The sequence below is a fragment of the Drosophila arizonae genome, chromosome 2 (assembly GCF_054131065.1).
Source record: "Drosophila arizonae isolate 15081-1271.41 chromosome 2, UAZ_ARI_1.0, whole genome shotgun sequence".
In the NCBI taxonomy this organism is placed as follows: Eukaryota; Metazoa; Arthropoda; class Insecta; order Diptera; family Drosophilidae; genus Drosophila; species Drosophila arizonae.
Genome location: NC_142922.1, coordinates 32,793,110 through 32,818,930, shown reverse-complemented (window position 1 = coordinate 32,818,930; position 25,821 = coordinate 32,793,110). Strand labels below are relative to the sequence as shown.

At 40.7% G+C, this 25,821-nt stretch overlaps 1 protein-coding gene and 2 long non-coding RNA genes across 3 annotated transcripts in view; 2 read left to right on the top strand and 1 right to left on the bottom strand.

The window, feature by feature from the left end:
* LOC108621635 (uncharacterized) overlaps positions 1-25,486 on the bottom strand; it is a 112,551-nt gene extending 87,065 nt beyond the window's left edge. The window contains exons 1-2 of the mRNA XM_089462732.1: positions 25,348-25,486; positions 24,153-24,229 (exon numbers count right to left, since the gene is read on the bottom strand). The gene's annotated coding sequence lies outside the window, so the exon portion shown is untranslated. The remainder of the gene's footprint in view (positions 1-24,152; positions 24,230-25,347) is intronic.
* On the top strand, positions 1,826-2,730 carry LOC149270923 (uncharacterized). The gene is made up of 2 exons (XR_016268469.1): positions 1,826-1,889; positions 1,950-2,730. It is a non-coding gene; the product is annotated as an uncharacterized LOC149270923 (long non-coding RNA).
* On the top strand, positions 19,059-20,315 carry LOC149270922 (uncharacterized). Its single transcript, XR_016271659.1, has 2 exons — positions 19,059-19,807; positions 19,883-20,315. It is a non-coding gene; the product is annotated as an uncharacterized LOC149270922 (long non-coding RNA).
* Positions 25,487-25,821: the final 335 nt, after the last annotated feature.

The window sequence follows — 25,821 nt, the reverse complement described above, 5'->3', positions numbered from 1 at the left end:
TAATGAAATTATATATATTTATTTATTACATTATAAACTCCAACTGCTAAATGTGTATAAAATGTTTGAAAATGGCAACATATTCTATAAGTAATTTGTAATATATTATAAATAAAATTGGAAATATATTTTGTAGTGCATATAATCTAAAAAAAATACATTCTGCCCATGTGCCTCAACCTGACTCATCCACTGTGTGCCCCAGCCTCAACCTCATCCGTAGCCTCAGTTGGCTGTGTTTGCTATTTAACTGACAAACGACGGAATTAGTTGTACGTTTCGTTGGCATTTCAGTTGCCTGGGCATTAATCTGAGCCCAACCTCGCATATCAATGTGACAGTCGCCCCCGCCCCTCGCGGGGCATTAGGAGGCGATGCCTGAGGCGATACGGCTTAGAGCTTTTTAGGGATTTTCTGCTTCATTGCTATGTATTATCGGTGGCCCGCATTGCTCGATGGTAGATGGTAGATGGTAGATGGGGTTAGCTCGTGTTGAATTGCACTAATTTAGTTGGGCTCAAATGCCGCTGCTCCAGCGTTGCGACGCCCTGTGCCATGTTTTATGATGATGAGTTCGAAGTTCAAGCATGTTCAGCATAAATACATGCGTAGATTATCTGAGCAGGGCCCGGGCGAGGACAATCCATTTAGAGCAGCGAGCAGCTCGGATTGCATTGTAAACTAGCGAATGGAAACGTATTTTTATTTTGTTTTCGTAGACTTGTAGATGGCAACAGTAATTATGCTTCATATTTCTTCTCAAGGTTTCATAATCTTTTCTGGCTGTGCAGCACAAATAGAAAAAACACACACAAAAAAAAAGGGATAATGTCGATGTGTTTCACGGAAAAACGAGAGCAGTTTGATAAAAATGTAGTGCAGGCGAATGACCTTCGAGCGATTGTAGGATTCAAATTAAATATTTCATGCGCATATCCATAACTGGAGCGACCTCTAAATACTGAAAGGATTCATCGGCTCCGACAATAAAACTATAAAGACCAGAACAAATGGTCTTTGTGCCGCTGCGGCTGCTTCTTTCTCTCTGCCTCTCCCTCTCCCTCTTCCTCGCACTCGCACTCGCACTCGCCTTGTCCCTATCTGTCCCTCTCTCGCCCGAGGCCATTCCCGCTGCGTATTTAGTCCGCCGACTTTCAGACTTTCAGTTTCCAGTCGACACCAACAAAACAAGCCCATTAGCCGGCCGCATGTGTTCGTGCCTTTTTTATGCCATCGCCTCAATTTCTGTCTTTGGCTCTACGCATTATCGCAGCAGTTGTTGTTGTTGTTGCTGCTGTTGTTGTTGTTTTGAAAGAGGTGACAGCCTATTTGCTTGTTTATCTTTTGAACGGTATCTGCAAATGTATCTATATTTGTGACTTGACATCGCTGAATTATGTATACATCGCCGTTGGCCGCTCTGGCTCTGGTTCTAGCTCTGGAATGGCGCGCCTCAAGACTGCCCCAAGGCTCCCACTTAAGCCCTTCTAATGTAGCAAACAGAAATTCGTTAAGCTAGCCGTATCCATTGGCTCTGGCACAAGCAGCATTCTCGCCACGCCCATTACATGCTCCAAGGATGGTTAGAAATTTTATGCTTAGCTTGCCAGCGCCAACGCCAACGCCAACGCCCTGACCCCATCGCCATTCAGCTGAATAGCGATGACAACTTGCCATGCAACGTGGCCCCAGATCCGAGGCAAAGGCGTGAATTCCTCTTCGGCTCCTTCTAAGTTTTCTTACTGTTGATTTTATACATGCACTGCACTAAACGAAATTCTTCAAAATAATTTTGATTTCAATATTATTCCAGATATATTTTCAATATTATTCCAGATATATTTTCATATGTACCGTATAAAAAAAAAAATTATATCAACATCGATTGAGTAAGAAATAGTTTTAGGTTTTAATATTTTTTCCCCAAAAATCTCCCCGTTTTCGCTCAGTGCAATTGTAATTTGAGCCAAAAGCAAAATGTGAAAACTGAAAAAAAGAAGGAAAAATGTGCGAGGCAAAAATAAAAGCTTCTGCTGCTGCTGCTGCTCGTCAACATAAAACTTGCAAAATAAGTTTCGCATGTTTCAACAAACTCAGGTACGAGGATTTTTGGCACTGGGATACGTCGTGAGTGGGGAAGGAGGGGGCCGCTTGAATATGCAGCAAGTATTCGTCTTCTTCTGCTCTGCTCTCAGCTCTCTGTTTTATATGCTGAAATCGGGGCCCGCCCACCTGAACGACAGCCACGCCAGCCAGAACGAGGGACTGGATGGCAGTCAGCATTGTGCCTCGTAAGCCGCGTGGAGGGGGAAGCACGAAATGTACCCCAATTTAATCAAGAATTCTATTCTGCAAATGACTGGCATGACTGACGAATGCGAGGCACGGCGGCGTGAAGCATGTAAAGGAAGGGGCAGTAGAGGGCAGCACACAGACTGTACGCCAAGAATTTTTATTTCGCGTGTCAAAAAATTGCATGCCAAAACTCAAAGGCTTGAAGGGCGGGAATCTGAGAACTGAGAGCTGCGAAGTGAGAGCTGAGAACTGAGAACTGAGAACTGAAGGCAGCATTTTTGCAATAGCATTCTGGATACATCCCCAAATACAATTTGCTACTATGAACTTGGAAAGACTTGTGTGAGAATGAAGTTGTTCAATTATGGTCGAAATTCGCATGTCACACTAGACCGAAAAATATTTTATAAATTTTATGTTTGGAAAAGAGAAAAACTCGCATTTTCGCTGTATTACGAACATGGCAGAGAAAAGCAAAAGAAAAACATATTATTTTGCTTTTTCAGATTCTTCTGGCTGAAGCATTCTTCGGGTATAACGACGTCGGTCCCTTGGGCGTCGATATAATCGGATTCCACTGTAGTTTCCAAAGGCCAACGAGCCAATGGGATCGTCTATTCCCTTTGGAATACGTACAATGTACGTATGACTGCTCTGCCGGAGACTTTTATTTTCGAAACCCGCTTTTTCTCATTCTGAATTAGATCTGGAAGGAACACACATACATATATGTTATCAGACACTTTTCCTTTATTTATAGAAACAAAATACCCTGTTAAAGCTTTCCCTTGTGTAGAGGGTATACAAATTCATTGTCTGCAAGCATTTTAGGCTTTGTCGCTGCTCAACTGGAGAGAAAAGTCGAATCTCGCTTTTTCCCATTATAGAAACGCATAAATTGATATTCGACTATTTATGCAGTCCCCGGGTGAACAAAGAAACTGTACAAATATTTGAAATGCCATTTGAAGTGGGGGAACGAGAGAAACTGAATAGCGCCGCGATACTTGAGCAAGGGGAAACTGGAGCTAAGTGGAGAGTGGAGTGTGGAGTGTGGAGTGGAGTGGAGCGTTCGACTGGGGCAGCAGCCGGACGGAGCAAAATGGCTGGCGTTGTTATTGAAATAAATTATTGTAAATAAATACGAAAAGCGAATTTATGAAGTCGTTGGTTATGATGGCATGTTATGTTGCTTGTGCCCGTCGACCAAGCCGGCATCCACATTTGCTTGGGCTGTGCCATTATTTGTGTTTGGGTACGTCCAGAAACGAGCGCCGTTAAAACAAACAGCTTATTATGCCAATGACATTTGCGATGGCACAGCCATCAATGCACGTAGGCTTGTCTGTAGGCCTAGAGCATGGAGCTGGATGTGGATGTGGACGCGGACGTGGACGTGGACGTGGATGTGAGTGAGGGGCGCCAGCGATAACTGGGAGAAGCTGGCGACTGGCCTCGCCGGTCGACGAGTCGTCGCGACGTCTGCCAAGTGAAGTCGAAGGTTGCCGCAGCTGAGGAGCGGGCCTCGAAGACTTTTGAATTTGTTTATTTGTTATTTGTTTGTTATTTGTTATTTGTTATTTGTTGTGTGCTGTTTGTTGTTTGTCATGTGCCGGACTCCCTGTCTTCTGCGCGATGGCGTTTGCCAGTTTGTTTGTCTTTGGCTTCGTTTCCTCATTGCTCTTGTAAACATTCCGCTGCCAATTGAATTCGTTTCAATTTATTTACTGCACACGTCGTGCCAGGGGGGATGGGGGCAGCGGAGAGGTTGTTTGCGCGATACGCGGCCAATAACAGCATCGAGGTATATTTTACGACAGTCGCATCTACAGCCGGGCCGTGGCTCTGCCAGCAGAGCCCATTGAGGGTTCAATTGGAAAACGAAATCGTTTTCTCGGCATTTCCAATTGAAATTTTGGACTTTTTACGTTTTCTATCCTCCATTTGAATTTATGAAACGAATGCAGCACGTGCTGCAGGATAGACAAGGGGAAAGGTAGAGTTCTATAAGCCTTAATTATGAGCAGACGCTGGACTCTTTGGCTGATTCAGCTGATTTCTGCGGCGCAGTTGGCTGAAATAGTTTGGACTGTTTCTGCTTTTGTGGCGCTGGCGTTTGTTTTATTTTATTGCAAATTCAAATAGTTTTGAACTTTCTGCTGGCTTAACGCGCGCTGGCATTCAGCTCAAAGGATTCTCGGTGTTCAGCACAAAACTAGAAACTCTCATAAGAAAGTTTACGATACGAGTGCCCTGGCAATGGCACGCACTTGCAGATACACCGGGACAAACGAATGAATACCTCTGCCCACTTCCTTCGGCAGCTTGCGATAAAACAAAGCAATTAAAAAGGCCTTAAGTGCGAGCAGCTCCCAACAGACAGACATCCAGCTCACGACCCAGAGACAGTTTAAACAGCAATTAGAAAGTTCGCTCGGGCCCTTGGCCGAGGACTAAAGTGGAGTTGGTTGCTCCACTCATCGCATGCCACGGTTCAGTTCTTTTATAATTTATTTGCTTTACACAAATAACATGCCTGAGAAACTCGCATTAGAATCACCCATATCATATTTCCCCCGACTCCTAAGCACAATTTCTTGCAGTGCAGCTTCCTGGGGTCGCCTCCTTTGGTTTTCGCTTGTGTATTTCGCTATGGTTTCTTGGCACCCGGAATGAGTTTGCCCAATAACGCGAAACGAAGCGAAATTTCGCTTGGCTCCAGCGCGGACAGCGATCTTTACTTTTTACGACAGCCAGTTTCCTCGCCCTTCTCGTCCTCGTCCTCGTCCTCGTCATCGTCCTCGTCGCAGCTTCAAAAAACTTGAAATGCAACCAGCGAGAAATTGCAGCAGCAGCAGGAGCCGAGCTGAGCTGAGCTGGCTGAGCAGGAGCAGAGGCTGGGCAGAAGGCAAAAGGCAAAAGGCGCCAGTTGGCTAAGCGCATATAAAAAAGTTTTAGATAAATTAAGGTGGAGCCTGTACGAAATCATTTTCGGCTGCATTAAGCGCTATTCAGAAAAACGTAAGCAAAAACTGTGCTCGATTTATATAAAATTCGAGAAACGTAGTACAAGTTTATTTTCGAAAATTCAACTTTGTTTTTACTGTCTTCTGTAAAATCTGTTGAATTTGTTTTATACAAGAGGCAAATGGAATGCAGAGATACGCAGAGGACTCACGGAGAGGAGAGGAGCCTAAGAACGTGGTCGTGGTGTACTCGGTGACTTATTACATCTGCGCTGCTCCTCCTCCCTCCACGCTCATTCGCATTCCCAGCTCTGTCAACCACCAAATGCCAACTGGCAAATGAAGTCGTAAAAAGATTGGCCAAAAGTTTTTGTGTGCTGCGCACAGAAGTACACACATATAAAAATAGCGAAGTTGGGATTAGTTTCATCAAGGATAAGCCAAGTGCTGGACACGCTGCTGGCTGATTCGCATATAAACGAGGCGAGCAATGCAGGACTAGTGCCTTCGGATCTGGCTTCGCTGCCATTTCGCAATTTGAGCCAACAAACTTTTTATGCAGTTGCCTCTGCCTGGCTCTACTCCAGCTAAATAACATTATATGTCCACATATACAACACATATATGTATATGTTTATATATATATATGCCTTGATATAGACAGGGTAAACTTTTTGAATTCATTTTACATGTTACACGTATCACAAGCAATCACACACATACATATGTACGTACATAACATTTATATGCACGTGTGCATGTGCTGTGCGTGTGTGTGTATTTATTTTCGAGCATTCAGCAACGTACGAAGATGTAGAGTATGTTACCTTTATGGTCGCTCCATCTCGAGGAAAATACATCTAAGCACGTATGCAGGATCTGCATAATTTATGCTTTCAGGTGGGCAGAACAAGCTCACAGCATCCCCGCAGCATCCCCACAGCACGGCGCACACATTGGCCTTTTCGCTGCCAAGGATTACCCTAGAAAATTAGGTTTCCATTTTCATGGACCCGGACGCAGTAGCTCGTATAAAAACGGCACGACCTGGCCGCCATCTTCATAACTGAGCGACTGAGGGATACAGACAGCGCAGCGAGTACTTGGGGCGTGGGCGACAGCAGATGGATGAGAGGGAGAGAGAGGGAGCGGGAGCGGGAGAGCTGCATGCTCAAACGAATTTATATATTTGTGTGCTCGTTTTATGACTAATATCTCGGAATATCTCTGGGCATGGCAAATGTCAGTGACGCTCGACAGCCGCACTATCAATCCCCCCCTCCCGTCCCCCTCGGATTCCCACTCACAGTCCCCGCAGCAGCGTACCGCGCACAGTCGCATATTTTGCAGCGCTGTGAAAAATAAAACACAAATATAAACCCGGGCAAAAACAAGTATAAAAATTTGTTTTTCCAACATTTGCCAACGACCAGAAAGACATGATGCCCTTGTTGTTGTTGTTGTTGCTGTTGTTGTTGTCAAATTGGCATTGACGTCGCCTGTGCCGTTGCCGTTGACACGAGATGGAGCTTTGGTCATAGATGTCTCAGGCAACAGGAGCTCCAAGCAATAGCAGTTCCGACGAATTAGAGTCTCCCCTCCCTTATGAGGCATGTAATTTATGTTGTTTGTGTCTCTCGCCTGCTGTTTGGCTTGCTCCACGCGCTCCCTTCATCCCCGAACAGTTGGATTCTAATATTAAGATCATTAATATTCACTTAACAAATAAGAACTGTGATATTCTCTTAGTTGAGGTATATATTTATAGCTTGGCTCAAATCTTATCTTCGCTCGTGGCTCTACGACTACGACTTCTCTATGTTGCTTAATTAATTTTTTGACAAACTGTTTCTGTGGAACTGAAAATATATAAAATAATCCCCCGTTAAACTTTTCCACAAAGAGATAGTCTTTAATATATTGCCTACTTCTTGATCTTTGTCTTCATCTGAAATCCCAATAAATCGAAACCCGACAAATGTAAATGTATAATAAATATATTTTCGCAGCCGAGGGCTCCAGTTGCAAGAGCTTAAGTTTCAGATTAGGCTTAATTTGATATTCATTACAGTCTCTAATTAATTAATTAATATAATTTCCCAATACTCAATAAATCGAATCAAAAGTAATCTGTATTCCAACCATTTTGGAACGAACAGCATTTCCATGTTTTTATCGCATCTAAGGGGCGTATATATGTATATATAAATATATGTATAGTATTTTGAAACTTGATATTTGGGATGAACAATTACTCAGCATAATTTTTGGAAACATATCGCCATAAAAATGTAGATGGGTTTAGTTTTTACAATTTATTGTCCCCCCATAGGCTATAATATAAGTATATACATTACATAAATACTTACGCGCATAACTGAAACTATTGAAGATTTAGTCTTGCCACGCCCCTGTTGATATATATATGATGTATACATTCATAATTACGGTCGGAACAATATAATAAATTAAGTCCGTAGATTTTAGTTAGTTTAGCTTAAGATTTAATCATCTAATAGATATTTTCCTATACAAATCTTCCCGGAAAACAATACTTATAGTCTTTAGTCTTCTGCAGAAAACTGTGCAATAAGCCATGCCCCAAACTATATACATACTCAAGTATGCTAACAATTTCATTTCCTCAAAAGTTTACTTCACTTTTTAGCCTTAGCTCAAGTAGCATATCAAATCGAGTCCGTACTCAAATCGCTGCGATTCAAATCGGTATAAGACTTCTGTTATAGTACAGAAGCAGCCGGAGATCCAAGAGTGCATTTAAAATAGATTTCGGTTGAGCATAAGCAAAGAATGAGTAAACACAGAATACAAATGTATGTATGTGTATAATAGATAGGTGTATATAATTTCTGTGCCTCTGCCAGAGTAGAAACAAACAAATGAGGCAGAAGTTCATAGCTGGATGCCATGTGCCTCAGAGAATCTTTCTCAAGTGTGATACAAAGTTTTCAGAACTTAAATTGAAATTTTCCATCTTCGCGTCAAGCCAGACGAATAGCAGAAGGAGAAAGAGAGAGGCAGATAGTGACTGAGTGAGAAAGAGAGATTCGTCATTAAAGCTTCTGCTTACTTCTTATGCATGTCGCATGGGCAATAACAATAACATATATCTAGCAGTGCAAGTGCTTATTCCTTCGATTCGCTTATTCATTTTGTTTTACGTCTGGCCATTTGCCAGTTCCATCAGTCGCTGGGAGCAGTGGGAAGTTATTGCAAAAAATATAAATATTCCCAGAGAAATGCACGAGAAATCGAGGGACAAAACTCAAAATTTATGCTGAGACTAAGTATACATACATCTCGATTCATATTGCTGCATGTGTGGGAAACATGTTTTATCTAGGCTGGGCGCTTTCGTGCTTTATGCATCCATAACTTCCAGTTGGGCTCTGCTTTCCGTAAATAAAATGCGCGAGACACGTTTCCGCTCGACATTCGACATTCGACATTCGATGTGCGGCGTTGTCTGACACTGCCAATTGCAAATAACTGAAAATCCGCACATATTGAAACTTCGCGCTGTGCCTTGAATATGAAATTGATTTCTCCGCAACGCCCACAATATTATAGACAACACTCAGAGATGTTCCAAAATGGAGCGCGCCCCTTGAGAGCTGTAAAGATTCCTTTGTTTCACGCAAAACGGCACTGGAAGCAACGTCTGCGTTGTACTATAAAATTGAATCCATTCAGAAGACGGCGAATCTCTTTGTGTCCCATTTATTTAAATAAATTAGCAATATCATATATTTAAATTAACTAATTTTATATATTTTTAAAGGCTTTTCGCGTGTAGCAAGAGGTTGAGGTTGTTCCTCAGTATCGTTGGGAACAACCTAACTGCACTACCCTAGCATCTAATGGGCTCAATGCATAATAAACAAAACAAACACAAATAAATTATCGACTTGTATTTACATGAATTTAATAATAAATAAGATATGTCTTATATATATTCCATTATCTGCTTAACTAACTAACGCGATAGAGACTTTTAGTTTACCTAAAAGATATCTTATATATTCCGTGTGATTCCTGGCCACGGTTTGCTTGCAGTTGGAATGAATAAGCTCTGGGACTGACATGGAACCATTTAGGAGCAAGTGCTTTCATAATAGAGCGCTTAAGGCCAATCGCTTTGACGATTGCATTAAGCCTCCATTAAGAGCGTCGACTGGGCAGACGAGCCAGTTGAGCCGCAGTCGGGCATTCGAATTAAAATTAAATCATTATTGAAATTTGTGTAGTATCGCTCGATTCCGTCCGATGACTGGCTCATTAAAATGGATGGCAATAGCATTAAGGCGACAGCATGGAAGCTACGTCCGTCCGTCCGTCCGTCCGTCTGTCAGTCTGACTGAGTGTGCATTTGCATTTGGCAAATTGTAAAATTTTAATTCGCATATCATGCGCGATAATCAGCGGCGTACATTATAAAGCCATAAAAATCGCAAAACGCGGCCATAAACCCAGCGACTCAGGCAGCTGAGTTCAGCAATGGCCGGAACGGGCGACGGGACGGACAATTGTCGCATGCAGTGCCAATAAATATCCGTTTATATGGTAATTGTGTATATGCATATACATTCCCATATGCGCTCCTGTATGTGTGTGGCTGTGTGTGTGTGTGTGTGTGCGAGCTGTGCGGTCGATTAGTTAGCTTTGCTTGTGGGCAGAGGAGGCAGTCGACCGCCCTCTGAGTGAAATTTGCATTCGCATTTGCCTGCGCGAGGATTTCTGCACAGCTGCGAATCGGAAATGGCAGAGAGTGGATATTCAATGAGATCTTAAATAATCATTTAAATACATTCACAGCAAGTCGAGTCCCTTTCACTGCACGGACTCCAAAACAAAATGGCGGCGTCTAAAAGGGGCTTAATTTTCATGTCCATTAACCAAGCAAAATGAATATGGGCATGCGACGCGCGAAAGGATAAGCAACTCCATGGAAGGAGCTGAGTGCCGCCTAGCATTTGAAATTGGAGATGAAGCACAAAATTCGAGCACAAATTCAAATAAAGTTTAACGAAGCCAATCTGTCGAGGGGACCCAGATTGATGCTGGCGGCCATGGGAATGAAAACGAGGCCATGGAGCAGGAGCGGGGGCCGGGGCAGGGGCCGGGACAGGAATTGGGATCAGGAGCGTGCAATAGGCGGCCGGCTATGAGCCATGAAAGTTATCAAAGCGTGTTATTACGAGCAACGATGCGAAACGCCGAGCACCGAGCTGAGCTGAATCGGTTTTTGGTTTTTGTTTTTGGAAGCATTCTCGGTTTTGGTATTCTGGTGCGCTGCGCCGCACGCAGGGCAAGTAATCAAATGAAACGCATCAAATACGTGAAAGGGATAAAACGTAACAAAATGGCTGGCGATTTTAAAAACACAAACTCGACTGTTCGCAGTCGGCCCAGCGATTGCGATTCGCCTCCTTTCCGATTTCGTTGACTCAGCTCCTTTCGACGGAGCGCCAGGCTTCCAATCACAATAGCCGAGCCCAGCTAGTTGATCAGGTTATTTATATTTGTGGCGGCAAATGGCAATTCAATAAATTTAAAATCAATGACGACTGCCACAGTGGAGCACCAAGCAAACATGCTGCACAAAATATGAAAAGTGCAGAGCTCACCTAAATAAGTTTATTTATTATTATTTACTTAGTCACTACTATTTAAATTTCATATTAGTTTACATATTCACTAAAGCTGATGAGGATACATTCCTATATCTGTATATCTGTATATGAAAATAAAAAATAAATTTTATTATAATTATTGTATTTTTTATTGCACAGTAAACAATGAGATAATTTTTCAACTAATATGTTACACTAATTATTTATTATTTATATTACATATATAAATAAATATATGTAAATTGAACTACAAAATATTAAATATATACAAAAATGTTACAACTTTTGAATTCCATATTCCATGTTTACTTTTAAGCCTAATCGTAATAGTAAATTTCACCAACAAAATGTGAACTGGTATTTGTTTAAGTAAAGATTTTTATTGTAGTACAGTGCATAATAATAATCTGTTTGTGAACAATGTTTCTCAGTCAATTTCGCCCACAGTATTCGAACAATGTTGAGCTGAACTTCAACTCCGACTTGGATTCTGGATATTTATAGTTATGTGGATTTCACTTAAAATGCACGCCCATTAATGGGGCAGAACAGAAGTCAGCAGCGTGCAGGATTAACCCTTATCCGTATCCGTATCAGGTTCGTCGACGGCCAACCACATTTTGCCCAAAGGGCCAAAGGGCGGGCCCGTAAGGCGGTCTACGGGCTTCTTGCACTTCGAATTTGCTTGCGTGCGAAATTCGAGCACCTGACGTGAGTGAGGGGCTTGGCTTGGGTTTCAATTTATAGCGCAGAGGCGCACGTGAAATCCAGAGAGCGATTTTTACGGATTTTTAAAAAATAAAATTTACGGATTAAGTTATTGTGCGACGCATGCATTGAGGATTTTCCGCCGGGCTAGACCGGGCAGGCGACCAGCTCAGGCCAGGGAGGAGGTGGGAGCGTTCTCTCAGGTCGATTACGTTTTACAACGCAAGCATAAAAGTTGATTGAAAATGCTTATTAGATGCAAGATTAGATGCGATATGCAGCAAGAGACGGACCATTTTGGAATCAAAGCCAGGAGTCGCAGCATAAAATTTCAACGACGCTGAGACGTGGCCAAATTTGGCTCAGCGCTCGTACCCTGGAGACTGAGGCTGAAGCTGAAGCTGAAGCTGAAACTTAAACCGGGAATGAGACTGTGACTGAGACTGAGGCGAACTTAATTGAAATATCCTACCAGACACCGCAGCGCTTTAAATATTTAAGCCAGGGCCAGCGCAGTGGGAAAATGGGAAGATGGGAAAGCGAAAATGGTATAGGTGCGAACGCGAAAATTAAGACCACAGCAATTTACTGCTGGCAGGTAGTCCCATTTAGTACGGATAATATTGCCACTTGGCGTCTGGTCGGCTGCAAATTGGATTTTTTTGGTCGTTTTCGGGTAGCAGCGCGAACAAAATATTCCTCAGCCCGCTGAGAGAGTCAACAACAAAAAAGTTTTCTTGATAAGAGAGCTCATCAAAACTTCTGTTACAAGAAAAAACTTTTAGGCAAGATTCCAGTTTCAGTTCCGAGAGCCACACACAGAGCACGCGAGCCCAAAGAAACCCCAAACCTAATGTTCATAATTTAAAGTTGGGAAGAATTTTCAGAGCCCATCTAAGATTCATGCTGCCCTTTATATAATAAGTTTGTCTACGAGAGCAGATAAGAATTATTTTGGAAAATATTTTAACCAAGTTTTAATTAATTTCTAAGCCGTATATTTTAGTAATCCCAGTCGAAGTGTGTTTTGCTAATTCCAGGAATTTTCTGCCATCCGACAAAGTTCTATGAGCTACCGAATCTAACGACATTCCAAATGAAACAAAAGCAACTCAGCTGGGATTGCCAGACTTTAAAATACCCTGGACTCTACGCAGAGCGACGGTTTTACCTCGATATTTATCGATATATGATAAGCACACACAACAGCATTCTTATTCACTCATATATTTCGACGATCTTAAAATTTTTTTGAACAGAAATGAGATCTTCATGAGCCTCTACTCACTGAGACAATTTTTTCTTTCTGTGAAACAGTGCACAAGACCAATATACTCCTGATCAAGTGTTAAAAGGAAACAAATGACACTTTTATATTAGATATTTTTGGACCACCGCGTGGAGTCAAAAGTTTAATGAGAAAAGTTCGAGCAAAGTTCGGCATTCCGGCCGACATTGCTGAGAGTGCGTGTTTATTAACCCCGAGTAATTCAAGTCTGTCTGCCAACACTCTGAATCGTTATTCGAGTGCTTTATTTATAACTCTTATAAAGCCAAATCCCTCATGAACTCATAATTTGAAAACTAAAATATTTTATGACAATATATTTAACGTAATTGCAATAAATAATAATTTAATGTAAATAAATAAGTTAAATAACGAATGGAACGGTATTTTATAATTATGATTTGCATGTATTATTCCCATTGCTAACTAACAGTAAATCGTTATACACTTAAAAAATAAACTAAATGAATAAATGAACTCCCCAGATAGATACAAATATAGTAACATAAGGAAGGCCCCTTTTATATATGACATAAATATGTCAACTGTTAAGTTTTTGAAATTTCTGCTATGGCTATGAGCGTTACACTCTAAACAATTTTGGCAACCTACTTCATACCTGATTATACGAATAGATATATATTTACTATACTATTTGTTTTCTTAGAGTATTTCTAAGCTCTAAATTCTACATCCGAAAAATACTAACACAAATTAGAGAATGGATAAACATAGAATATATTATATATAAACTCTTACGCTATTTTCTCAAAGTGTATTTCGTAGCAGAACTGTTTTCACTGTACAAAATTGGGAGCAACTTTACAATAGCAAACTACCCATATGTGATGGGTCTATTTATAAATATGCATCTCGTATAAGCATCGAACGTGTTACTATTTCTTTTTTCCAAGTGTGCGGCATAGCTGCAAAAGCCACCCCTAAAAATTACCACTAGAACCGACTGTGTGTGTGTAGCGATAGAGGCGCATGCATTGGTGTTGGTGGCCCTGGACGTTGTCTTCGTTGTTGCTGTCGTGGCGTGGCAGAGCTCTCTCCCCTCGCGCGTTGCAGCGACCATTGATTCGATGGCTGGCGGTGGTGGCACCACCGTGCGCAGCGGCCATGCGGCCATGCGGCCATGCCTGGACTCGACTGGCAGGCAGCGCGATGCCGGCGGCATTTTCGTTAGACTTGCGGATAGATACACAGACACAGCCCACGCATGCGACGACGAGCGGCTTGGGCGTGGCTCGCATCCAGGGAATATTGTGTGGTATATAAGAAGTGGTATACATGCTCTACGTGCTTGGGCGACGATTGATGATGCGTTTCGGAAGTATCAATCGGAGATATTTTTAATTTCCGACAAACAAATTCAACTATTCAGGGCATTGATTTGTTACAGCCCGAGACTAGGAACGCAACTAAAAGAACAGCAATTAGTGCGAGATCGATGGCACGGCGGCCCACGAGCTGCAGTTCACTATTTGGCTGTAATACGTATCCTGGTCTAATTTATGAGCAGTCCGCCGTATGTTGCGCTGCGAAGAGATTTATGATCGCATCATAAAACAATTAACAAGCCGAAACTCGTGCCACATAAATCGCTGCAGTCTCTCTCACTCTCCCTCTCTCATTCTCTCTCTCCTTTGCTCTCTCTCTTTCTCTGTCTTACTACTCGATTCACAAGTCTCGTCTGGTTATTTCATGTCGCTGTTGTGTTATATTTCACGGCGTTTTATTATTACATACTCTGGGTAAATGGGGATTTGGCTCTGAGCGCGGACTTGACACCAAAATTGTCTCCCAGCTGTGTATCTATGCGTGTGCGTGTGTGTGTGTGTGTGTGTGTATTTTTTTAATTAACCACACAAGATTTCTACTCATTTTCATATCGTAAACGTTTATCCAACTTAATAAGTCGTAAACGCCTCAGCTACGACGACTGCTTCTAACAAAGTTTCATGGCCCTTCCACAACAGCTCTTGCCTCTGGCCTCGCATTCGCATTTGCTGACGGCGCAGGTGAAAGTGTCCACAAGCCCGAGTGCATATACTTGTGCATAAATTCATACCTACTCCAATACAAGTTATGTAACACGCATATGACTGCTCGAACGACTGCTCCCAGTTACCGCCGACAGCATTAATGGAACCTTAAACGTTGAATTACATACAGGGGTCGCTATAAGTATGTGTATTTGGCTGACACAGTAAAACCGAGCAACACATGATACGCATATATCAAAAAAATTATAAATATCGCTTTGATTACCTCAGGACAGGACTAAGATATCTAAATATTATAGAGTTTAGACACTAATAATAAGAGTTTATGAGCGATTTCTGAATTCATATCTCCGATTTATAGTTGAACTCTTCAAATGTGTTTCAATATGTCTTCCAATATATAATAATAAACAATAACCATATATAATAATAGTACTCCCTACTAATGAATTATGGAATCAAGTATAGGTAAACTTGTATCTAGGGGTGATCACAATACGCACAGGAATTGCATGATTGAGCCACTGTGCAGCATCAACTGGTATTCATTTAATTTTGTAACTCTCAAACCGCTAAAAAAAAGGAAAGAAGAAGATGGAGCTCAGGTCCTCAGCTCGCACAGTGCTGACACAGAGTCATTTATCCGACAGGTGCTCCGGCAGCCCTTTTTGTTTCAGCGCCCGACAATATTCTTTTAATGATGGCGATTAACACTGTCAGCCATGTGCAGGCAGCCGAGCCCTGTCGCGCTCCCATTCCCATTCCCCTTCCCCTTCTCATTCTCATTCTCATTCCGTTTCTGGTTCTCGTTTGCCGATTTAATTAAGTCGTCGTCGTCGCTGCTGCCACGCCCCAGCGTGCACCCGAATGGCGGAGCTAAGCTGAACTCTTTGCTAACATTTTTTGCTGATTCCATTGTTTGGTCTAATCTCTGTTTGCGGAGCGACCCCCATAACGGCGTGCTCCGAGCGCCGTCAGCAGCAACGGAAGCAGCACTCGCAGGACCTCAATGGATCTGGGGTCGAGCACACATGCCTGCGGAATGCCATAAAGCTACCCACACACATCTCTGGAAGATACTGTCAACATGTTTGTTAATGTCGTTTTGAAATTTACAAGTTTTGCAGATAAACTTTGCATTTAATTTCAGCGCAGGCTCCCCTCGAAGGGGGACAGCACCTTTGGCGACTCTTCGACTCCCAGCCCCCCTTTATCAGTTCCATAAAGAGCCTAAGTTATGCGGCATTCAGCTTAGGCCTCTCCACTCGAAAATGCTTATATGGAGATCCCGTATACTGCATGAATTTATTTATATTTACATTTATTCCAAGCCCTATTTAAATTTTGAGATCAATGAGAACCCATCGCTGCTTTGATATTGCCTCGATCTTACCCTATCGTTGCTTTTATTTTCTCTTCATTCTTCTTTCTTCTTTCATTTCTCTTTTCTGTTTTATCTTTCGATTTTCGTTTTCATTTGTGTTTGCGCTTCGAGTTAAAAGCCATAAATTTGTTTATGGGCCCATTAAATCATCATGATTGTCTCTGTGACCTTGAGCCATTAGTTGGCCAGCATTGAAGCGCTCCCATTTTTGGGAGACATTCGCTTTCCTTTGCATTTGTTTCGCTCGCCATTTTATTGCGCCCTGCCTTTTAATGCAGCGTTCGCTTTTAAACCGTTTACTCTGCCGCCAGCCTATTCGCATATGGGCAAACGGGCCAAAGATTTATGCATATATATTCATGATCAGCAGCAACTATCGCATCTATATAACCACAACTACCTGACGTGCGTGACTCTACACACATGACTGATCGAGGCATTCATTCAGTTATAACTGTAACTAACGACATTTGATCCTACATATATGATCTCACAAGCGAACTAACCTGGTAAAAGAGTCTGACGTGCCTTAATTTATAAAATCTTGACTGCTAGTAACTAATAAGTTAATAATATTAATAATAATTAGAATAGGAATAATAGCACTATCCCTATTGGCATATGTAGCCAATTAATAAATTAATAATTTATAGTTCATAATTTGTATTTTTTATTTAATCATACAATATTACAGTTTAATAATTCATATCAGCTCTTGTTATCACATTTAAATTAAACAAATGCCATTCTTACTTGATTCCATGTGTTTAATTATATACAGCTCTCTAAATGCATTGCACAGATTTACATTAATCATTAAAATGTTTTGTACAAATGTAAATCATTTAAAATATGAAACTATCAACGGCTTATTGGGGTACTGAACCCGAACTATGACCTGATAATATATATTTTATTTTATATAAAACTAAGGGTAATAATATAACAAATAGTTCTTACACATACCCAAAAGAGAGATATATTTTTCTGCTCGCCGTCGGCACATCTTTTAGATACAACAGTTTTCGTCCTATTCAATTGAAACTGGGACTCTATATAATGCTGTATGCCTTTCCCATGCCCATGCTGTATGCCTTTGCATAATCCATTAGTTAATAGTAATGAGAAATTATGAAATGAATTGTGCTCAAAGAACTCTGCATACTAGAAATATAATATCAGGAAACATCAGTTACAATTCCACTGCCCCAATGTTAATTAATAAATTGCTTGGGACTCGCCGTTAAGTCTACCGGAAGGAGGCATTTAATTTTCATTGCAATTGCGCGAGTTCTTCCGCTAAATGGAGTAGGCCTTGCTTCTCCCGAAGTAAGGGCGGTCGGTGTCTTGTGGCTCGTTTGGTTTTAGTGCGACTCGATTTGTGCGAAATTTCTGGCTGATAAAGCAATGGAATGAATGGCAATGAATGACGCGCACGAGTAAATTTTCGGTTTCTTTATTCTGCCTTGGCATGTTTCCATTTGTCTTCGCTGTGTTTGTGTAAGTTTTCCATTTGGATAATGGAAAAAGACCATTTGAGGCCATTACATGGCTCTGCTCGCCAGCCGGGGGCAATTCGAGCCGCACTATTGTAACAGACCCATCGCGGCATAAGTGGAACTGGGCTCGGCGCCATTGGAGCCACCAGCTCCAAGTGACTGCCACACACATACACAGACACACACACACACAGACAAAGAGACTTTGCTAGTTGTGCGCAATTTTGCTTTTAGCTTATTTCAAGTTTTCCTCTCAACATTTGCAAAATGAATTGTAATGCAATGGGGGAGTGGGGTATGCCAGCAGCGACTGGCGTTGGGCCACGCCCCGACCTAAGACCCTGGATCGACCCTAGAGCAATGGCCTCGGCAATAAAATCATATTCGCCGGGCGCCAGTCAGCTCTCAAATATAATTTTTGTGCCAAAAGTCGTTTACAGTGTCTTTTCTTTAAGTAGGAAAACGGGGAGCGGAGAGTGGGGATGGGAGATGCTCTATGGAGAAGCTACTTCTTTGTTTGGATCTGTGCTTTTATTGGTGTTATTAGGCTGAAAGCACTGAAATTATGGGCGACTTCTGAAGCCCCGGATGTGGGACACTTAATGCTAAATGGGTTTAAGGTCAGCAATCGAATAATGCGAATCACAGCAACAACACATCAAACGGGATTGCCACACGCAAGACTAAGTTCATATTTATATCAAATGGGTCTAGTGGGAAGAGACTGCGGTCTGTTGAGTCGATCATCTTGATCTGTTATTTATTAATAGTTTGTTACTAAGATAAAGTGTCAATTGATGAATTACTGAGTTTCATTATAATCAGACAAATATTATTATGGCTATTTGATTGAGAAAATAATCAGGAGAACTCTCTGAGAGTTCACTGATCACATCAAGCATCCAGCATCCAGTTTGAAGAACAACCGATATTCTCACTCTACACATCAATGATTTTGGAGATGGGGTTTTAATACGATTCTATAAATATATTGACAGCCGAATATGTCAGTATTAACTTGGTTTTCGATGATATCACATAAGCCTGCCTAACACATTTGAGACTCTAAAGTGAATTTAATAAAATATACAAAACTGTTCTTTTGTTTATTCATCATTCGTCGTAAATGAATTCCAGTGTGCTGAGCGGCATGCGTGTGGATTTATAATTATTTGATAGCCCGAGAAATATATTCATTAACGCATCGTTGCTCGAGAGAGCCATTAATTCAAAATTACTTAATTTGGCAGTACGAAGCCTACAAATATTCCCAATATATTCCAACCGATTCTCGTTATGGCACAAGATTTTAAATGTTTTTAGCTGCTCAATCAAGTGCCTGACAATTTCCAATTCACGAAGTTAGTTATGACTTCCCTTTCAACCATATTTTGACAGACGCATAATGGAGGTCTTGATTGTGTATGCATCCTTCTTGTCCTTCCATAAAAGAGCACTTAGGATCTGAGCAATCATTTGTCAAATAATTCTCTCCAGCTATCCACTTGTCAGGCTGCATTGGATTTTGGTTATGATAAGTATTTCCATTTTGTTTTTTTACATTTTCATTAATTTCCCCCACCTTTCAGTTGATATGAAATTCTACTTATCCCTCGCTCAGCACTTGAGATTCATCGGGCATTTTCATTTGTAATCTGCTGGTTTTTGTTTTAAAATTCTAGACTTGTTGCTGCTGCAATTTATGGACTACTTGACTTTTGGGCAGGGCCTATCGGGGCTCAGTCAGAGTTCGTAAATAGTTTCCCATGTCAATTGAAGTTTCTCTATTTTTATTCTGCGATTGAACAAACAAATTTTATTTTAAATTCATTTGTTTCATAGCACGTGTTCGTTGTTCTTGACAGCTTTCAAAATTAGTTTATTGAACATAGCTCGTAATTCATAATCGTAATTCATTCGACAGAGAAAGGAAATAGAAAGACGCTTAATAAATTATGTCAAGTTAAAAGGAAGAGCTAATTGGATACACGATTTTCTAATGTGAAATTTAACAGGCCATACCTACGAAAACATTTTACATATTGTAAAATCTTTCTCATATCAAATCCCATTCAGATTCTGCTCTGTCTATTAGACGTTTTTCTGGAATGTTTCGGAATGCGATCCGGAAAATGGCTCTGCTCAGAATCCCATAGAGACGACTACGACACCACCACAATCGAATCAGAGACACCAACACAGCTGCATTTCAGAATGTTTGCTTGTGTGCGTGAGCCGAAGAGAGTGCAAGAGAGAAGAGAGCGACTGCTAACCGAAAACATGCGCTTGTATTTGTTCTATTGACAGCGACGCCATCTACAGCTCATCGTACCGTGTACAGCGCCAGGCCAACAACACCAGAGGTCGCTCCGCACGGGGGTGTGTGACCTGGCTACTGAACTGTGCTGAACTCCGATAGGACATCGAATTCTTACAGTTACATATATTATCTTGCACATTCGTTGATCAGAACATTTTCATTAAACAATTTGTTGATTTTCTTAACGTAGTTTTGAGCATTAATATTTCTTTCAACCGTCTTTAAATTATATTCGACTGATCGCTTACCCATAATAATTCCAAAAAATATGTATTAATAAGCTTTAATAAGCTGGGTCGGAAATATTTAACTGTCATTGTAAAACGAATCGAAAAAAATTAATGTTGCAGTCAGGGCCTACCGACTACAGAATACTCATTATCAGTCGAAAAATAGCTGAAACTCGTTTGTCTAAGCACTCAGGAAGAAGTCTGCCGTAACTGGACTGTTCCTTTCACTATTTCAATGTTGAATATGCTGTTTCCGTGCTTTAAACAGGTGTGACTATATAATCTTCTGCACCAATTCTTAGAAGGTATCTAAAGTAGCGTTATTTAAGCGTCGGGGTTGATCTAAGGCGTAAACAGACCGAACTGTGCCAGATATTCATTTTCACATTTTCTACGCATTTCATATTTCTGGAAGTAAGAAACGACATATTTTTAGGTGAGCGTTGTATTCTGGATTTATGAATTCCGCATTTCCGTGTTTGGCACTCTAATATATAGATACATAATTCTTTTGTCAACCTATGATGAATTTGTACGTTTGAAAATTAAAAGGTTCAAGCGTGGAAAATATAGTTTATATAAGCATATGGGCATATGAGATACAAGATATATGTACATAAGTGTTTCATCTCGGGCTGTCATGTATATATTTCGGCTAGATATACATGGTAAAATCAGATTTGCTTTACCCATAAATTAGAGTTCTGTAAAAATCATTAAACTGGGTTAACGTATATATACCAAATCGTAACTCTTGAAACTAGAGACTGTGAGTTGGTTTAAATTGTGACGGAAAGGCGGACAGAAAGATGGTCACTGCTTAAAAGTAATTGTCATATTCACTTCGAAAATGAGTATTTACAGCTATGTGTGATTGTCTGATGCTTCCGATTTTACGCTAAAATAATATATTGTAAGGTATTTCTATTGTTTTATTTATTTATATAGAATTTGGCGCACATTTTCACAGCTCTTGAAAATTAATGAATTTAGAAAGCAATTAATATGTATTAATTAATATATAATTTTATTTATTTAGATAACCATATGGAGTTAATTAGACTTTTTTTATCGATTATTTATTACTATTTATTTATTATTTATAGTAGTCGTCCTACTAATTTTTATTATCAGTACTGAAATCAGCAATGCGACTGTGAATCTGTGTGTGCAAACTGTAAATCAGCTGATTATAGAAACGTGTGATTTTCAGAATAATTGTAAATAGAAATCGTAACAACCCGCTAAATTCGCAGCTTTATCAACGCTCCTTGGCGACTATACTCTCAGAGTCACCAGAAAACAAAGGAAAGTGAACTCCGACAGTTTCAATGGTTAAGAACAAACATTAAGATTTTAAAATGTTAGTTATGATTAATATTTACAAAAATTTTTTTTTGTGAAATCGATTGAACATATCTTCCAGTTTTATGTAATTATTTGATAGGTATTATTCTTATTGATTAATAATGAATGGTAATGAACAGAATATAAAACTATAATTTAGTGTCTGATTTTGCCAATACGAGAATCAGAAAATAATTGAATGACTTTACCTACAAATGATTTTATTTCTCCCGTATATTGATTGATCGATGATTGCTTTGAGTAATCAGCTTATGAATCATTCCAGAGTAAACCTAAGGATTATTCTGCAGGAATTCAATATCTTAAAATGAAAACATCTGCTTTGCTCTATGCTTTATATATAATATAATCAAGTGATATATTATTACGATATGAATTAAATAATTTTGCTAAATAGCGAAGAGTTTTCTATTTTATTACAGCTGCTACAATTTAAAAATCTTGTCAGCTCTATAAATTTACAGAGCATACGCAGTCCACTCAGAATATGCACACCTACATATTTATACTCGAATTGATGATGGGAATTGATGTACGTATGTATGTATGAATTTGTACATACATAGATATGCAAGTCCAGCACGTTCCATATTCACCATTGCTCGGCGGACAAGTCTCTGAGGTCGAGACAACCGAATTTTACCACGGCGTCTGTGCGTTGAACCCTTGACTATGGCGACCTTAGCTCCGCCCATTTTTTAATGGCCTCTGCCGCATCGCCAGAGCGACGCATGCGCCTTGCCGGCGAATATGGAAGACAAAGCGCAAGTGGAAAGAAAGCAAGGGACGAGAGGCAAGCAGAGAGCGAGATGGAAATTGTGAATAAAATGAAGTTAGAATGGAGTGGGGCAGCTGCGTGGGTTGGGTTGGGTTTTGGGACTTGCGGCTTGGGTTGGCTCCAGTGGGTTTTCCCGTCGCTGATTAACATTTTTATAAATTTATTCAAATGAGCAGCGCTCAATATGGAAATGACTCTTGGGGCCGACGCTCTAGCAAGGCAATTAAAACTCGAATGGCTTTATGATTTTTCTTGGTGCCGCCAACAACGACGGCGACAGCGCCCTCAGATCGAGATGTCTGGATGTTTTTATGTCGCGGTGCACTGCCAGCGGCCGCTCCCCTTTCGCCCCCTCTCTCCCCCGCCCACACTTTCAACACTCCGCGCCGCGCCGAGTTGCAACATGTGGCATTAATTATGCGGCGATAATGTCTTGCTTTGTTGCCAAGAGTTGGGATTCGTTTTATGAAAGTGTCAGAATAAATTACATGATTCCAAGCCAACTGATACCTACGCCCCGACACCAGCTTGAGCACTGTCCGCGACTCTCAAGGAGGAGCCTCAGCGTATGCCCATGTCGCGCATTAGGATTTCAGCGTCTCACTCTCATCGCCTCTGCCTCAGCCCCAGCCCTGCCCAAGGAGGGGGCACATGTACGCGAGACACGCCCGAAGGGAAGCTCGGCGGCGTATGGGCTCACCCTAAGTCACCCTGCTTGGCTTTTCGTTGAATATTAAGCTTATACACACACTCACGCATTTCAAATGCTGAACTCTCATTTATGACGATTAAGTCTGTGGCCGAGGAGCGGCTGTCTTGGAATGGGAATGGGAATGGGAATGGAAATAAAACTATGGCAGGGACATGATGTTCTACACGCCAGTCAATTGGTTTTTGCTTTTGCATTCAATGGGTGTTCAATTAGTTAGAGAGCGTGACAAATGCATATACGTACGTATGTATGTATATACAATATGTGGCAGTGTTGCATAACCTCCTTCCCTTCTATTTGCATTTTGGCATTTCTCGAATCCTTTTTCCCAAATTCGATGTCCAGCTGTGTGTTTTCTGTGGTTTCTGCTCGGCCTTTGTCCAAATCAAAATATTTGGAAACCGGAGCTGCTGAGGCGGGTGCTTTATGACGTGCCCATAAAAGAGCCCGTCTTCACGCTTTCGCCGGACCACACCGGTCCGAAGAAATCTCGGACCGTCATTAGCCGAAAATATGCCACAACCAAATGCAGTGCCCCGGATCGCATTTTGCGTCATTCGTTCGCTTGAATGCAACGCGAAAGGTCGTTCCTCAGCTCGTAGGATCATAAATCATTCAAAGTGCAACCGAGCTAACCCTTTCCTCACTCTCTGCTACCTGTCTCACATTGAACGGTTCCTGTTTTCCCTATGGAGAGCAGTCACTGCGCGCCTCAACATTTTGCAGCCAGGCCTCAACCTCTGTCATTTTATGAGTTAGCATATGTTAATTTTTCTCTGTAATTTATATACTTATATCTGTTCGTAATTGAATAGGTTCATAGCTCATGGGCAACATAACAGCAAACAGTATTACAAGGGAAACAGAAATGTAAGTAAGTATTTAAATAGTTTTACACTAAATATTCAGTCAAATATTTATTAATGAATACAACTTACCTCATCAGAAATTTGGTTTTTATAGAGCATATTTATCTTCTCGACAAGACGTTGGGAACTTCGTCGAAGATCTACAACTACAAAGAAAATGGTTGACGATTAATCGCAAAACTAGATTATACTCATATCAAATATGTTTTAATGGAATGATAATTCAATTATTCTATATGCAACTCTGTGGAACGAATTGGCCCAAACTTTTCAACATGTACCATTTGTGGAATATGTCTTGACTAACTTATTTCGCAGCAGGATTAGAATAATAATTTGCTATTTTCTCCGACGGCATAGCTTATGTTGATAAATTAAGCAAATATTCGCTCACATCATTTTCTGACTTATTTTTATAATCAGCAACTAAATATTATTTTAATATCAGCAGTTGCAATTTTTTCTAGATTTATATATATTTTGGGGAAGTAAAAAGTCTACATATACTCATGGATATATACATATCTTATGTATATTATATAAAAATAAAATTCAGAAATGACTGAGCAATGCTCAGTGAGTATATAAGATAGGAGAAAAGTGTTGATGAAATGGATTGAATATATAAAAAAAAGCTCTTACTGTAAAAGAAAAATCAATGTACACTGTCATTGGGATTGAAGATGAAAGTTACGTATAACATTCATATTACACTTTTTTTCTAGTTTTCATATAACCATCAATGACGGCTCGCAACTTATCAATTGTACGACTTATTAATGCTCTTTTTTACATTTATTTAATTTAATTCTATCTAAAATGAATGTATCGCAGCTAAGTAATATCTGTATGTTAGTACGTTTACTACAATTGTTCCCGAAATGTCAGATTTACTATCCGTACGTCCGTCCGTCCGTCCATTCATCTGTTACTCTGCTTTGCCATGTATCAAAGTTGAGTGAATATTGTGTGGCATTTGCATGGTTTTATTGGTGTTATTACTGACGGACCATTTATTAGATATGATTAGCTTGTTGTAAAGGCTCTATGACTACAATTGTTTCGGAAATGTCAGCCTTTCTATCCGTCCGTCCGTCCGTCCATTCATCTCTTTCTTTGATTTGCCCTGTGTCAAGAGCCGTGTAGTATTAGAGTAGAATTATTGGGAATGTGCCTAATTCTCATTTTTAAATATCTACAGCCTCACTCAAGTATATATATACCACTACTCTATACATTTACTTACGCACATATTTATAGTCACCTGGAGGAGTCAGCCGAGGCAGTTGGATAGAAGTTACTTGCACGAGAAGCATTGTACGATAAATCAGATCCACTATTAATGTCCGAAATGTCAAAAATGGCGGCAACAAATCAGTATAATTGAATCCACGCCCAGCGCACCAGAGAAACCGACGAACGCGACTCGCTGGACGGACGCAGGTTGGGAGAAGCACAAAGTACGGATGGTCCCGGGAGCCAGCCCAAGAGCAGCGACCGCGAAGCATTACAGAATCGGAAAGCAAAGCACAAACAAGGCAAGCAAACGGCACTTCGAGCCGACCCGAAAGTATTGTTAACGTCAACTTTTAGCTTGGCTTGGAAATCACACGCGAAATTGTAATCCACATTTAGATATGCATGTATGAGTGTGCGGATGTGTATGTGTGTGCGGACACAGTTGGGCGAAGGGCGCTGGAGCAGAGCGTTCCTTTTCTTTCATTGTCGAAATTATAAT